This window comes from Rhinolophus sinicus, chromosome 4 (genome assembly GCF_057876585.1).
Source record: "Rhinolophus sinicus isolate RSI-liver-muscle chromosome 4, RSI-T2T, whole genome shotgun sequence".
Taxonomy (NCBI): domain Eukaryota; kingdom Metazoa; phylum Chordata; class Mammalia; order Chiroptera; family Rhinolophidae; genus Rhinolophus; species Rhinolophus sinicus.
The window spans coordinates 118,503,967-118,518,550 of NC_142504.1; the positions used below are offsets into that span (position 1 = coordinate 118,503,967).

A 14,584-nucleotide genomic window follows, 5' to 3' on the forward strand; every position below is an offset into this window, starting at 1 on the left:
CAAAGAAAACAGAAATGCAATCATTCCGAAGAAAAGGTTCAGTTGCAGCTAATTGTGAGGGATTATAACCTATCAGAATTCCAGGCAGGGAAAATTCCTAAGACAAGGTGCAGCTACAGGTAATTGTGATGGATCACAATAGTATTAGCATTGCAAGCAGGAAAAATCTCTACCTCTTGTGTCCCCGTGACAGTTCCTACAAGGAATCCCTCCTCCGGTGGGAAGGAGGCACCAAGAAAGACACGCCCTGGGAACGCCCTGGAAACGCTCAGAGATCACCTCCCTGGAATATTTCGCGCCCCCGTTCAAACATAATCCTAAATTTTCTTTGTTCGGTGCAGTCCCACTCCTTCTGGTCCAGTGCACTCCTGAATTTTGGGAATATATTTTTCTCGTTTAGTAAATCCTTGGCCTGCTTGCCTTTTTTCATGAGGTATTGTTCCTACATCCTGGAATGCCTTTCTGCGATGATACAAGGGGCTGATCTCAGCTAAGACATAAGATGAGAGCAAAAGAATTTTTTTTAAGCCCTCACAGTTTTTGGGAGCCTGCCAGAATTATTGGGGCACTGCTAGCTCCTGGAAACCGCTGCCCCTGAGAGCACAAGGATGTCTGCCTGCAGAGGTAAGCAGTGTTTTTGTTCACCATGTCAGTCTTCCCGGTGTATTTATGGGGTTTGGGAGAATGTAGAAGTTCCTCATGTCCTTTTCTTCTCTTCTACAAGTAGATTGGCAGGGAAAAATGTTTGTGAAGCTAGCTTCTCGGGAGTAGCGACTCACAGCTTTTCTTTATTGATTCTTTCCTTTTAGAAGTGATCATTTTTTTCTGTGTCTATGTCTCTTATGCCGTTTGTCATAAAAAGAAAATACCACAGGGACAGAAAGCCTTTGGCTTCCTTGGTTAAGATGTAAAAAGGCTTATGGGTTTGAGTATCTATTAAAATCCTATAATCAGTGGCCAGACTGTGGCTACTTTGAATTGAAAAAATTGCTAATTTTGAAAATGTGTTAAGAAAACTCTCATGACAAACAGCTGTTTTATTGGAACCTAGAGAAAGACCACATGTTTAATACAAACGAATTCAAGGAAATTTAACTTTTGAAATAGTTCTTCAGCTTGTTGGGTCTTAAAAATGCTAATATCAACATTAGGTTTAAAAAAGGCAGGAGGGAAAATTAAGAGATGTGCAAATTTTTAAAAACTGTATGGCGATCTAAGAGTATGAGAATTGCTATGTTGGAACAGGTTTTAAAGATTCTAATACCTGATCAGAAACTTGACAAAAATGGAAGCTGTATTTTTCAGTCTGATAGAAAGTAGGGTCTCAGCATCTCCCCCAGGTCCTCTCTCAAGCAGATCAGAAATGTAAACGCAGCCCACAATTGCCAGAGGCCACATAGCTAAACAAAGGAAAAGAAATTGCAAAAGGGGCAGTTTTAACAACACAAGCCTCCCTGTCCAGCCTGGCTCCCCTTTTCCTGCCTCCTGAAAGACTGTGAAGCACAAATGAAAACCTGAGCCCAGTACCCTTAGCAGCAGACAGGAAGACTCCATGCAGGAGCCTCACAAAACTTGACCTGCCACGTGTGTTCATCTTTTCCTGAATTACCTGTAAATCTCCCATTTTTATATCTAAAATCTAAGAGCCCATTCCCACCCTTGTCTAAAATGTCATATTTACCTGATTTCTCCCGTCTTTGGAAATGTCATGCTTGTGTGAATTCCAGGTGTGCATGTATTACATTCCTGGCCTCTGTCTGCAGTTGGGTAGAAGTTAGAAGGGGTGCGAGTCCTTTCTTTTCTGAATAAGATTTGCAGGAAAATATTTTTGAAGCAACTTCTTGTACCTTGAGACTCCAGAGTTTTCTTAATTCTTTTCTCCCAGAGATGTTTGTTTCTTCATGTGTCTGTGTCTTGCGTGTTCTTTGTCCTAAGAAGGAACTACCATAAGGACAGAACACGGGCACAGGCTCCCATAAGCCTGTCGTTGGAGACAGCCCCACAGGCTGTGAAGTTAAGCGGTTCTCTCCAGACCGGCGTCTGCGGAAACAAACTTTGCTGTGTGGGTCCCTGTCTAGAAACCACATGAGGTTTTTCTTTCCTTCTGCTGTGTCCCGGGAGCTTGGGTTTGTGACCGAGGAAGGTAATCCTCTCTGGTTCCCACCATCCGCCATGTGCACTTACTCCATTGCACCTGGTGCCCAGTGGGGTTAGATCGGGTTCCCAGTGCACCTCTGCCTGGCTGTGCCAGCTCCCAGGGGAGTGTGTCCAGAGGGGCCTCTGCCCATAAGGGGCATCTGTCCCCCCAGCTTTCTAGATGCCGGTCCACAAATTAGTGGGTTTGAGGCTGGAGGTGCCTCACATTTTGTGGGATACTTGAGACACCCTGTCCACCCCACCATCCCGACCGCTTGGGTGACAAAGGTCTGTGCTGTCTCTGTCTTTGGGGGTGACCCTTTGGCTCTGGGAGGGCTGCATCCTCTGCACTCTGTGTGGAGGGGCCTCTGGCTTCCTGGCCTGAGCTGTAAGGAGGCTGTGGTTGGTGTGTCTCACTATTTAGACCTCAATGTCCTTGTATAGACGATGTATCCTGGAATGGGAAAAACGTCTACATTTAATTGTGTTATAGAGCTCTTGTGACAACTAGTTGTTTTCTTGGTAAACCATCTCGTGCGTTCTCTACAGTTATTACTAATTCTGTTAATTTGTAATGTCAGTGTGAAACCAGTTTGTGTTTGTGGTAAGATGTTTTGTAGCTCTGGATGGTGTTACTAGTTTGTAGTATCTTATCGGGTAGAATACATTAAATGCTTATATAAATTAAACAGAATACAAAGTAATCCATAGGCTTTTCTGGATCAAATGATCTGGTGAAATATTTGATATTAAAACTGGTTTTCGTTTGGTTTTATCACATAGTCATGTCTTTGAAAGTTATTAACGTAAAATATATATATATTTAAGTGGGTTTATAAAAATAAGTTTGTCATCTGTGTTACAAAATGTGTCAAGAAAACAGCTTCGGTAATAAGTGATTTTGAAATCTCAAATTTTTAACTAATATATAAAATAGATACAATGACAATAAAAGATAATTAGGTAAACTTTTTAGCAATAATTATATTGTATATATACATTGAAAAGGTTTTTTACCAGTCTTTGGTAAGTTGAATCTTTGAAGTTTTGTTATCTAAATTAATGATGGATATGTAGTGAATGTCTAGACTATTTCCAAATAGAAAATAATGAAATAGTACTGAAGATAGATTTATCAATTTTTGCTATTTATTGTAGATGAAGTAAATATATTGGTGTATTAGTAAAGACGTCTTCTGCCACATTAAAATTTTTGTATGCGCTATGGGTAGTATTATTTCTAGAAATTGTTAAATATGTTCATAATTGCATCCATCTCAAGAATCCTGGTATTGCTACAGAATTGCTTACTTTCACTGCTGATTAAGATGGACATTTGGATTGTTTAGGCCTCTGCTACTGTGAACAGTGCAGCTGTAGATTTATGTATCAGTTTATCAGTTTTTGTTTGAACATCTCTTAAATTTTTTTTTTTGGGGGGGTCTATTTCTGTAAGTGGATTTGTTGAAACACGTGGGAATCTTTTATGGGGTGGACATGCCAAACTGTAGTACCCCGAGGCCACACCATTTTACATTTTCAGAAGGAATGTTTAAGGGTTCTGATTTCTCGACATTGTTGCTGCCATTTGTTTTATTTTTCTCTATTATGGCCATTCTGGTACATGTGAAGGGGGATCACACTGTGGCTGTAATTTGCATTTGCATCAGGACTGAGGATGTGGGACATCTTCCTGTGCCTGTTGACCATGTGTGTGTCTAATGTGGAGAAGGTTCTATTCAGGTCATTTAAAAATTTTAGTTGTCTTTTTGTTCATGAGTTTTAGAAATTCTTTACTCTGGATAACAGACTCTTGTCAGGTATATAATATTTTTCCATTCGATGGGCTGCCTCCACTTTCTGGATCGCTCCTTTTGATACACACATGTTTCTAATTTAGAGGATGTCCAATTTACCTATTTGCTGCTGTTGCTTGTATGTGTTATCAAATCTAAAAAAAACATTGCTAATCGAAGGTCACAGAAATGTATATCCATGTTTTTTTCGAGAATATATACTTTTACCTCCTATATTTAAGCCCTTCATCTATTTCCAGTTAATTTTTTAAGTGGTGTGAGGTTAGAGTCCAGTTTCATTTCTCTTCATGTGTATGGCCAGCTGTGTAGCACATTTGTTGGAAATACCCTTCTTTACACAATTTAATGTTGTCTGCCCTTTATAAAAAATCAATGGATTTTGACCCTAGAACAACAACAAAAAATCAATGGATTTTAAATCTTTACATTTTACTGTATGTAAGAGATATACAATTAAAAAAGTTTATGTTTGGAAAAAAGATCACTGGACTTAGATGACAGGGAGCTGCCGTAAGCCCTGCCATCACCCTGTGAGTGGGCTCGCCCGTCTGTGGATCTGGCAATGGTCCTGCAGGTCTCCTGGGAGTGAGGCACCACCCTGCACGAGCACTGAAACCGTGGCTGAGTTCTTATTTGACATCAACAACATGTTATATCAGCGTGGCCTGTATCCACTTGAAAACTTTAGTGCAGAAATGTGGGCTCACCTTGACTCTAACTACTCATTCAGAGCTCATGGTATACCTAAATAACGTGGGACAACTAAAAGTTGGATTATACAAGAGTTCAGTTAAGAAAGCAGTGGCAGTCCTCTCAAATATTGAAAGGGTCCTTGAAAGACGGTAATTTGATATAGTGACAAGACTGCCATAGATTACAGTACACTCAGAGAAAAGGCTCAGAAAGCTCTCCAAGATGAAATCCTTTCTGTGATCAGACAGATCACAGCTACAGTGATATTCCTGTCATTGTCGAAGTTTCTTGTTCCTTTGACCTCCTGATTTATACAAATATTATATTGTGCCTGAAAAATGGGAAGAGACAGGACCACAGTTGATCACCAATTGTGAGCAAGTCTGTCTTCCTGCCTCACTACCACAATCCACAGAGTAAATAGCATGGTGGCCCACAGAATCCCTGCTAATGACTGTAGATGAGAAGAGAACAATAACGTAATCCTCAAATGTGCTTCTCCTGAAACCAAGTCAACTGTAGTTTATATATTTTATTGCTTAACTGTTATGCGGGGGAGAACTTAACATACTTGACTGGACCATGAATGATTTTTCCATTTTTGGGGGTATCAGTTTGACTTCCAGTGCTGTTGACACGATTTTTTGCAGTGTTCAAAAAAGGGACCCAGCATATTATTGGTATTGTAATGTCAATTCCTTGAAGGTGGTAACTGTAGATAAAAAAATTTTGGTATAAAGCTAAATGCCTTCTCAAATCATACCTTTCTGTCAAGTAGCTTGACCCAGAATACAGGTAGGGAGTTATTTAAATATGAAACACAACAAAAGAAGTCTGAACACTCAGAATCTTTGTTCATGTCCTGAAATATCTGGTGATACATAAATAACAAAATATTGCTATCATGTCCTTTTGCCATTTATTTCATTTGTATAGTAACCATACTGAAAAAATCTCCAATGGGGTTGTAATTTATATCAGTTACACTTACAAAACTAATATTTCTACTGCTTAAATTCTGGTAATAGGGCACTCTTAAAAATATCTTTCTAGGGGTGGCTGGTTAGCTCAGCTCACTAGATTAGGTTATTAAGGTTATTTGCAGATTTTCCAGAATAGAATAACCAAGATTGCACCCAATGCTATAAGGACTATTTGGATCACTCTGTCCAGGACCCTGTGTGTGCAAGCTATTCTGGCCCACGTTGGTAATTTCAGCCTCGGTTCGGACTCAGAACTGCGTTAGAATCAGTGTTAATTTTAAATACCTGTGAAAGGGAGATAATAATTGTCTCTGCCTCAATTGGAAAATAGGAGTAGTAGGTGAGATGGGACCTGTGAGGGCCTAAAACAGATTTATCTCAAAGAGAATGTAGTCCCAGGGGCCTGGATTCTCATTTTAAGGCTAGTGGGCAGGGAAATGCTCTCTGCTGCCATCTGGTGTGCATTTTGGAATTAACACCCTGTGCAGGTCACCGGGAAAAGTTATTCTCTGCTGCCATCTTGTGTGCATCTTGGGAATAACAGCTGAGTGGAGGTCAGGACAAGCTCTTCTTTCCAAAGGCTTCTGAGCCAAGGTGTCAGACCCAGGGCTGTGCCCCAGGTGCAGTCATCTGTGCCTTGGAAGCTGCCCGCTGGAATGTGGAGTCCTGGAGGTGAAACCCGGCACTGGGCTTGGCACACGAGAATTAACTGCCTTCCTACCTCTCTTACCTATGCTGCCTTAGGCCACCCGCCCCTCTTGGCTCCCGAGCATCCCCAGGGCCGCTTTTGAATTAACAGTGCGCCTAGGCAGCCTCTGTAAGTCACCACATCTGGGAGCAGTGGGGTGCAAACCAAAGGTTTATTTTGCTTGTAAAAGAGGCAGCCCAGGAGGGCCAGACCAAAAGTAACCCAGGTCTGAGAGCTGAAAGGTTGGGTATGGAAAGACCACAGGGAGGCCAAACGAGTCCGGGGCTCGTGCTGCCTGCACTGCTCAGCCATTAGACCTACTAGGAGCTGGGTCATAGAATAAGCGTTTATGATCAGAGCTCCGGTGGTCTGAGAAGGCAGCCGGTTAACACCTCCAAAAACTGGCATAACATTCTCAGACCAGCCTGGCATATTTAAGGGGAAACCTCTGTGTTCTTCCAGAGGCCACCTGATGGTTCTAGGGGTCTGCATGGATCCTTCCTTCTTGCCATGTTGTTCTCCAATGTGGTCACCAACCAGGGGCAGTGATGAGAGTAACCCGGAAGGAATGCTAGGCCATAAAAGATTGTGATCAGTAAGTACAGGGACACAAGTTTCAGGGTAATTATGTAAAGCAGGGAACCGGGCATCCTAAGCTCAGGAATTGGGGCAGGACATTTCAAGCCCAAACCGCAGGGAGGGGGGATCGGTCAATTGTTAAGCTCTAGAGCAGGGAGAGGCGAGGCCTATTTCATGGTGGTTCCAACCGGGCCCGGGTTTAAATTTCCCCATCTTATGTTCATTTTATTTATGTAAAATCGGTAAGGTTAGATTAGAAACAAATAACTATATTATAAAGACAATTTTTAAATCCAGGGATACGGGTGACAAGGTCTCTTGCTACTTCCTGCTGAGAGGGCGTAGTCCTTGCCTCTGGCTAACAGAGAGTTCTCTGCTGTTCAGTTCTAGCGGGGAGGGGACTACAGAGGAAAGGTCCTCTGGTTATTAAGTGGCTACTGGCCTGGCTTGTCATCCTCAGGAGGGATGATGGCCATGCCTGGCAGATGGCCACCTGGAGATGAAAACTGCTGTGTTTCAGACGACACAAACTTGTCTGTTTGAAGAGGAACTTAAGGTCTTCAGCCGGCTCACAGGACAGGAGTGACAGTCTTCCTTCTGGGGGCGTCCTGTGGAGACTTAAATGAAACAGGCTTGATTCAAGGGAAGTGGACCCAGCCACTGACTCCCTGAAGCTCAACAACAGCTGTGGGGCTTGGGACAACTGCAAAGGGTCCCTTTCATTTCTGAGCTAACTGATCTGTTAGAGACTCCTCCCCTTCCAGGCTTTCAGTAGTATTTGGCCTCCTTGCTTTCTGGGGCTACAATATGTAGAGGGGTTAGCCTGGGGGAGGTACTGGTCCCCCATATTTCCTAAGTGTCTGCTGAACCTCTCCCAAGTTAACACAGGACATAAAAGAATTGAGGTCACAATGTAAAGCAACGGGCAGGCCTAGAGGTCTGCTCAGAAAACTTCCAGAGCCCTTTTTAAGTCTGATTTGTTCATTTTATATTTTCTCTCAGGTATAGACCATTGGTAAGGAACAGGCTGAGTAAAATGAGCCCAAGTCTAGGGGCTGTTTTTATCTTTATAACCAAGCAGATTTTAGAGGAAGAAATGGGTCTAGAGTGAGCAGTCAAGACAGAGTAAATGGCTCCCATATCAATCGGGGAATTAACAGGCTTACCTGCCACGTCAAGGGTCACCCGCATTTCCTCCTCTGTGATGAGCATGAGCTGTTTCTTCTTGGGAGCCACTGGGCACTTTAGGTTCCTCAGTCAATTACAGCCATTTGTAAGGAAGGAGTTGGTCCCTGCTTCCTTCAGAACAGCGGACAATCCCTCCTCCAGTGCCCTTCAGTTTGCACAGTGGGAATGGCTGCTTTGCAGGATTCTAGCACGCCTTACCTCAGTGGCCTGGGCTTCCACGTCCAAAGCAGGCTCCTTTTCCTTTCTGGGGCTGCCTGGGTGGCCCTGAGGTGGCCCCGGCCTTGGCCTGTCTATTAACTGCAGCCAAAAATGTGGTCTGCCTCTGGCCTCATCTACAGTCTTACTGTTCCTTTCTTTCCTCCTTTTCCCTGTCGTGGTTGTTAAAGACAAATAAACAAATCCCCTGTCCTTCTTTTAGGATCCGAGCCTCTATCAGGAATGTAACAGTGGACCAGAACCATTGTATTACCTTGCCAGGTTAGGAAAACAAGCTTCCTTATATTGGTCTATATCTGACACCGAGGAGAACACGTGAACTCCAGCAGTCCTGAAATACACAAGTTTGCATAACTATTAGCAAAAATCAGTTCTTAGATTTAATTTTCCTGAGTAATTGAAGATCTAATTAAGAATATAAACATAGAAAATTATTTTGATGATACAGAAAATCTTCGCTTTTCAGACAGAAAACTTTCCTATAATATCAGTAGCAGACCACTAGTCTAACAAACTTTGTTTTATTTAGCAGAGAGAGAAAACTTAACTAATTTTGTACTGTCTTACTTTTGATACTTAAATTTCTTTAAGTCACATTTAGTTTAACCATATATAAAATGTCTTCAAGATTTCTCTTCACAAACCTTCTAGAACTTTCCCAGTCCCTCTTGGTTTGTGTCCTCTCACTTATTCAGAAATAATCATACTTAGGACAAACTCCTTTCTTTTCCTTCAAAAATATATTTTTATACCTTATGCATTTTTTGGAAACATACATCATTTCCTTACATATTAATGAAGATCCATAACCTTCAGAGCCTTAATTTTTACTGACAACTAAAAGCAAGTATTCAACATTTCCATTAGCAAATCCATAAACACATTTTGCAACCTTTAGAAGTATAGGTTTTTGTTAGCAATATATCTACCAATTTTTTAAAATTATATTTTAAAGAAAATTAAAGAACACATTTACTGACATCGTAAGTTAGCTTTCAGATATCCTGTGACAAGAAACCAAAAAATAGGTGAACTCAGACTCATCCGATAATTAATATTTCAGCATTTTGTTATTTTGAAATACCTAGATATTCAATACTTTTTATCATTTAACACAAGTTAGTAAAACTGAAATCTTTTTATTTATAGGTGTTTTTTTTTGTTTGTTCTGTTTTTTTTTCAGTTGAGGAATATTGGAGAACAGTGTTTTTTCTCAAGACCCATCGCCAGAAGTCAAGTCATTTTCAATGTACTTGTGGAGGGCGCAGCTCAGCTCCAGGTCAAGTCACTGCTTTCAATCCAGTTGTGGAGGACGCAGCTCACTGGCCCACGGGGGAATCAAACCAGCGACCTTGTTGCTATGAGCACTGCACTCCAACCACTGAGCCAACCAGTCGCCTAAAACTGAAATCTTAAGTTACCAACAGATGCTGAGAAACCTCGTCCAAGCATGCACACTCTGTTACTACTGAAAAGTTTTATGTGTTAACATTTTATTAGTTCTTAAGTTTAGGAGATTTCAAAGGTAATTATTACCCAAGCTATTTTTGGACAAATTTTGTGACTGAGATAACAGGAATTTATTTTTGTAAACCCAGGCAAAAGATACCATATTTAATGTTAACCTAAAAAAAAAAAATCTAACTAAAAGTTAAACTAGTCTTAGTATCAAATATTTTAGTATCAAGTACTCTAGTTAGTTTTTAGTATTTAAATTTATAAGTGCTTAATCTTTTTTTTTAAGCCAATCAATTACAAACTGGCAATACATCTGGAGGCAAAAACATTATATATGAAATGTACAAACACACATATCACAGATAATATACATATGAACAGAATCATTAACAATTGCAGAGAGGTCCTAAGATCTTACAGTTACCCTTAAAATGTCAAAGATGCTGGAACAAAGGGTGGGAGGTCTGGCTTGAGAATTAGCCACTTGGTTTTAAAAGTGTCTTTTTTTGCTTCAGTTACCTCAGCCTCAGCATTCCTGTTCATGAGTGGATTAGGAGATGGGTGGAGTCCCCTTTTTGCTGAACTATCAGTTTAGTTCCATTCTTTTCAGAGTCTATCATAAAGGCATACATAAGAAATTTCACCGTTTCTCAGATCTCTAACGGAAGAATTCCAATTGCAAAATAGTGTAATTTAATGAACTATCAAGCAACCAGCATTCTCCAGAATCTAATGTATACATTGGCCAAACATCACTGTAATAGAACATTAATTTCTTTTTGGTCAATGGCTTATAGCTGTACTTTTGCGAATGTCCTAATATTTTACGCAATGGGCTCCCAGCTGGGATTGAAACCTTACATCCCATGTTTGAGCTTGAACACATACAGCTACACTTGATATACACTCACACACACACACACACACACACACACACACACACACACACACAGACAGATCCAAGTATTTCCTGAATCAGACAGACAAAAACCAGAAAAACTAACTTTGGATCCGAATACCAAAACCGAAACCTGGCCAGGCACCAAATTGGGATGCGACAGCGTCTTAAATCATATACATGGTCCGTTGACCATCAGACAATCAGCTAGTGAGCGAATACGGAAAACCAAGTGTGGCCCTAAGGCCACCCAATGCCCAAAGACTGAAACCGAGCATGGTGGCTTTCACAGTGCCGACCACAGGCGTGCTTCCAAGACCAGAGGAAGCCTGCAACCAGAGCCCCTTACTGGTGGGGTATTACGCCTTGCTGGATGTTGCAACCTCACCTATTGACGCCAATTGGTCAGTATGACCCCCAGATGGCCCTCAAAGAGGAGCCCCAGATGTTGAGTGTAAAGTCCTCTGTCTGCGCATGCCAGAGCCACCCCGATTTCCAAACCAGAAATTAGAGGCAGGAAACAGAGCCAACGCTTATTCTATCCCAAATGTGCAGAAAAGGCGTCCATGACGGGCAGGCCCTGGCACAAACCCCACCTCCACGAGCAAAATATCTCAGCAGAGGTCGGTCCTGCACCAAGGAATCTGCCCAGTCCCAGGCAGCCCCCGAGACCCTCCGCAAGCCGAGACTTACCGGAGGAGCCCCGAGGCTGTCCCATCTGGGTGGCCAGAAACTGAAACCGGAGGCAAACGAGTCCGGGGCTCGTGCTGCCTGCATCGCTCAGCCAATAGACCGACACAGGAGTTGGGTCATAGAATAAGCATTTATTATCAGAGCACCGGTGGCCTGAGAAGGCAGCGGGTTAACACCTCCAAAAACTGCCATAACATTCTCAGACCAGCCTGGGATATTTATGGGGAAATCTGGGCGTTCCTCCAGAAGCTGTGATGGTTCCGGGGGTCTGCATGGAGGCTTCCCTTTGGCGATGTGGCTCTCCAACGTGTTCACCAACCCAGGAGCAGTGACCTTGAAAGAATGCTAGGCCTTAAAGATTGTAATCGGCAAGCACAGGGCACTGTGACTGGTAAGCAAGCGTAAGTTTCAGGGTAATTATCTAAAGCATGTAACTGGGACAGAGGGATCTCCTAAGCTCAGGAACGGGACATTCCAAGCCCAAACCTCCGGGAGTGGGTTGGTCATCTGTTAAGCTCTAGGACAGGGAGAGGTGAGGCCTCTTTTGTGGGTGTCCCAATCTGGGCATGTTTCAGAGAGACTACAGAGAGGCCTGCAGGGTCCAGACTGCAGTCCCCTGGGAGAGCTGGGGAAGCAGGGGGCCTAAAAGCACATATGAAAGACCTGGGAAAACAGTGCAGAGTCAGCCAAGGACACCCCGAGAGATCCCAAATCCACAGGCCACGCACTCAGTCGGCAACTGTGGGCTGGCAGCAGCTCAGCACCCCACACCCTACACCGTGCTTCTATTTCTGTCCCCGTCTGACCTTCTCCTTTGGTCTCTGTCAGCATGTGTCTTTGACTAGGTTAAAAAGATAGTCATGAAACATCTGCTCTGTCACACCCCCCTGCAGTGACACTATGAAGCCCCTAAGGAACCTTATCTCATCCCTAGCTTGGGATGCCTTGTTTACCATTTCTATCTCCACACCTTTCCTGTACGCGGGGTCTCTGACTCTCTCCTGTGTGTGGTGTTCCCCTATGTATGTATTAAATCTGCTTATTTTCTCTTGCCAATCTGTCTCATGTCTATGTGATTATCAGAGCAGCCAAAAGGAACTTGATGGTAGAGGAAAGTTTCTTCCTCCTTCACATAAGCAAGTAATCAGATAGTTAACAAAAGGTGAGATTTGGGAGTAGATCTATATCACTGCATCATAAAATAAGATTCAACAATTACTTTATAAACTAACTTATTATTAGTGATACAGGTTAGCTAGCATCCCTAGGTAGACAGGGAGGTCCCTGGTGGAATAAAGAAAAGACAGCCATAATCCTAAAACTCCAGGTTTTGAAATCACTCCTTTGCTCCAGGACGTAATATAACAAGGCCTTTAGATTAATCATAAAATTCTTTTTGGCCTGACAAACGGAACAGATCTGATACATAAGAGTGGATTACTTTCCTAATTCCTTTAGGATGGGCAAGCAGCACAAACATGGTAGAGAAATTAGATTAGAAGGCATTAGAAGGTGCCAGTTCCCTTCTTCAAACAGCTCCCCTTCCCCAAACAGGCAAGGGAAGATATAAAAGTAAGGGCTTTTGCCTCCGTCACGGGGCCACCCCCATTCGGGACCCCCTCCCGCTCGGGAGCTCTGACTCTTTGCTTGCAATAAAGTATCTTCTTTTTAAAACTCTCTACCTCTCCTGGGTCCGTGTTTCCATTCTTGGGTCTCACGAGACACGATCCCGGCCTACACCCAGAAACTGCCGGCAGATCCAACATCATCTACATTAATTGGGGAATCACAGGAAAATATTCCTCCATCATTAGGACTGAGTGATTAGATAAATGAAATATAGAAGAATTTACCAATTGAACTTCTGGATGTGAAACTTTCATAAAGTTTCAAAGGTGGGTAAGAAGAGGACTCAAACTTGCCTTTGGGACTATTGATTTAAAGCTGGTTGTTAAGAAACAAGACTCAGAAAGAACCTTTGACCCACCCCACCCCCATTTCTTGCCTAAGAGATTCAGATGGAAAAACCTGGTTTAGGAAGGGAAACTTGGCGTAAACTCCTTAGCATAAGGCGGGAAGACGCCCAGTGGATACTGCTGACCACTCTTCCCCCGTATCCCATTATTTTCTGAGTTGCAACAATTTACCTTCCATGAGTGTGCCGCTCTTCCTAAATTACCTGCAAAGCACCCAATCTTCACGAGTATGTGAATTCCTCATGCACATATATTAAAATTTGATGTATGTCATCAATCTCATTTTGTTCATTTGATGATTAGCTCAGCTAGAAGAAGTTACCATAGGCAGAGCGAACAGTGCCTCAGGGAGAGAGGGGAGGAAAGGAATGAAGATGTGAGGCAAAACAAGGAAAAGAGAGGAGATGAGATTATTCCTAAGAAATGGTGCAGCTACAGCTAATTGTAATGGGTTAAAACACTATTAGCATTCCTGGCAGGGGAGGCAGGCTGTGGTGGGATCCCAGGGTTTGGCCTGTGCACTGGGGCTGAAGGGGCCTTGGGGACTCCACTCCAGGTGCAGCATCTGCAGGGGGAGCTGAACACCAGGCTCCTGGGGCAGCTTTGCTGGAACAGGCTTCCCCCTGCACAGCTGTGGTAGCTGGACCTGTCCGGTGGGTTGGGGTACAGTCCCTCAGCTTTTCCCTGGCATAAGGGGTCTCATCCAAGGCTGGGGCCACTCTCAGGTCTAGAGTGCCGGCCTGGTGTGGGAACTTCAGTCTTGTGGAGGCCTAAAGGCATATATGGAAGAACTGGGAAAACAGTGCAGAGGCAGCAAAGGACACCCCGAGAGATCCCAAACCCACAGGTCACGCACACAAGCGACCTTGGGCTGGTAGCAGCTCAGCACCCCACACCCAACATTCTTTGTCTATTTCTGCCCCTGTCGGACCTCCTTTAGTGTCTCAACATCTGTCTGTCTGACTAGGTTCAAGATATTTATGTAACATTTCCTCTTGTCACCCCTCTGCAGTGACACTTTCAAGCCCCCAAGGGACCTTACTTCATTCCTAGCTTGGCATGTCTTAGCTACATAGGTTCCCTTTCTAATTCCCTACCAATCCTGTATGTGGGGTCTCTCACTCTCTCCTGTGTGCGGGGTTCCCATGTGTATGTATTAAATCGGCTTATTTTCTCTTGGCTAATCTGTCTCATGTCTGTTTCATGATTAGAGCAGCCAGGAGAAACCTTGAGGGTAGAAGACAGTTTGTTCCTTCCCT

The 14,584-nt window shown here is 43.1% G+C and overlaps 2 long non-coding RNA genes across 2 annotated transcripts in view; one reads left to right on the forward strand and one right to left on the reverse strand.

Annotated features, from left to right (window-relative positions):
* On the forward strand, positions 1-12,405 carry LOC148758445 (uncharacterized). Its single transcript, XR_016021222.1, has 2 exons — positions 1-624; positions 9,484-12,405. It is a non-coding gene; the product is annotated as an uncharacterized LOC148758445 (long non-coding RNA).
* LOC148758446 (uncharacterized) overlaps positions 6,476-14,584 on the reverse strand; it is a 26,225-nt gene continuing 18,116 nt past the window's right edge. The window contains exons 3-4 of the long non-coding RNA XR_016021221.1: positions 8,554-8,631; positions 6,476-7,513 (exon numbers count right to left, since the gene is read on the reverse strand). This is a non-coding gene — a long non-coding RNA (uncharacterized LOC148758446). The remainder of the gene's footprint in view (positions 7,514-8,553; positions 8,632-14,584) is intronic.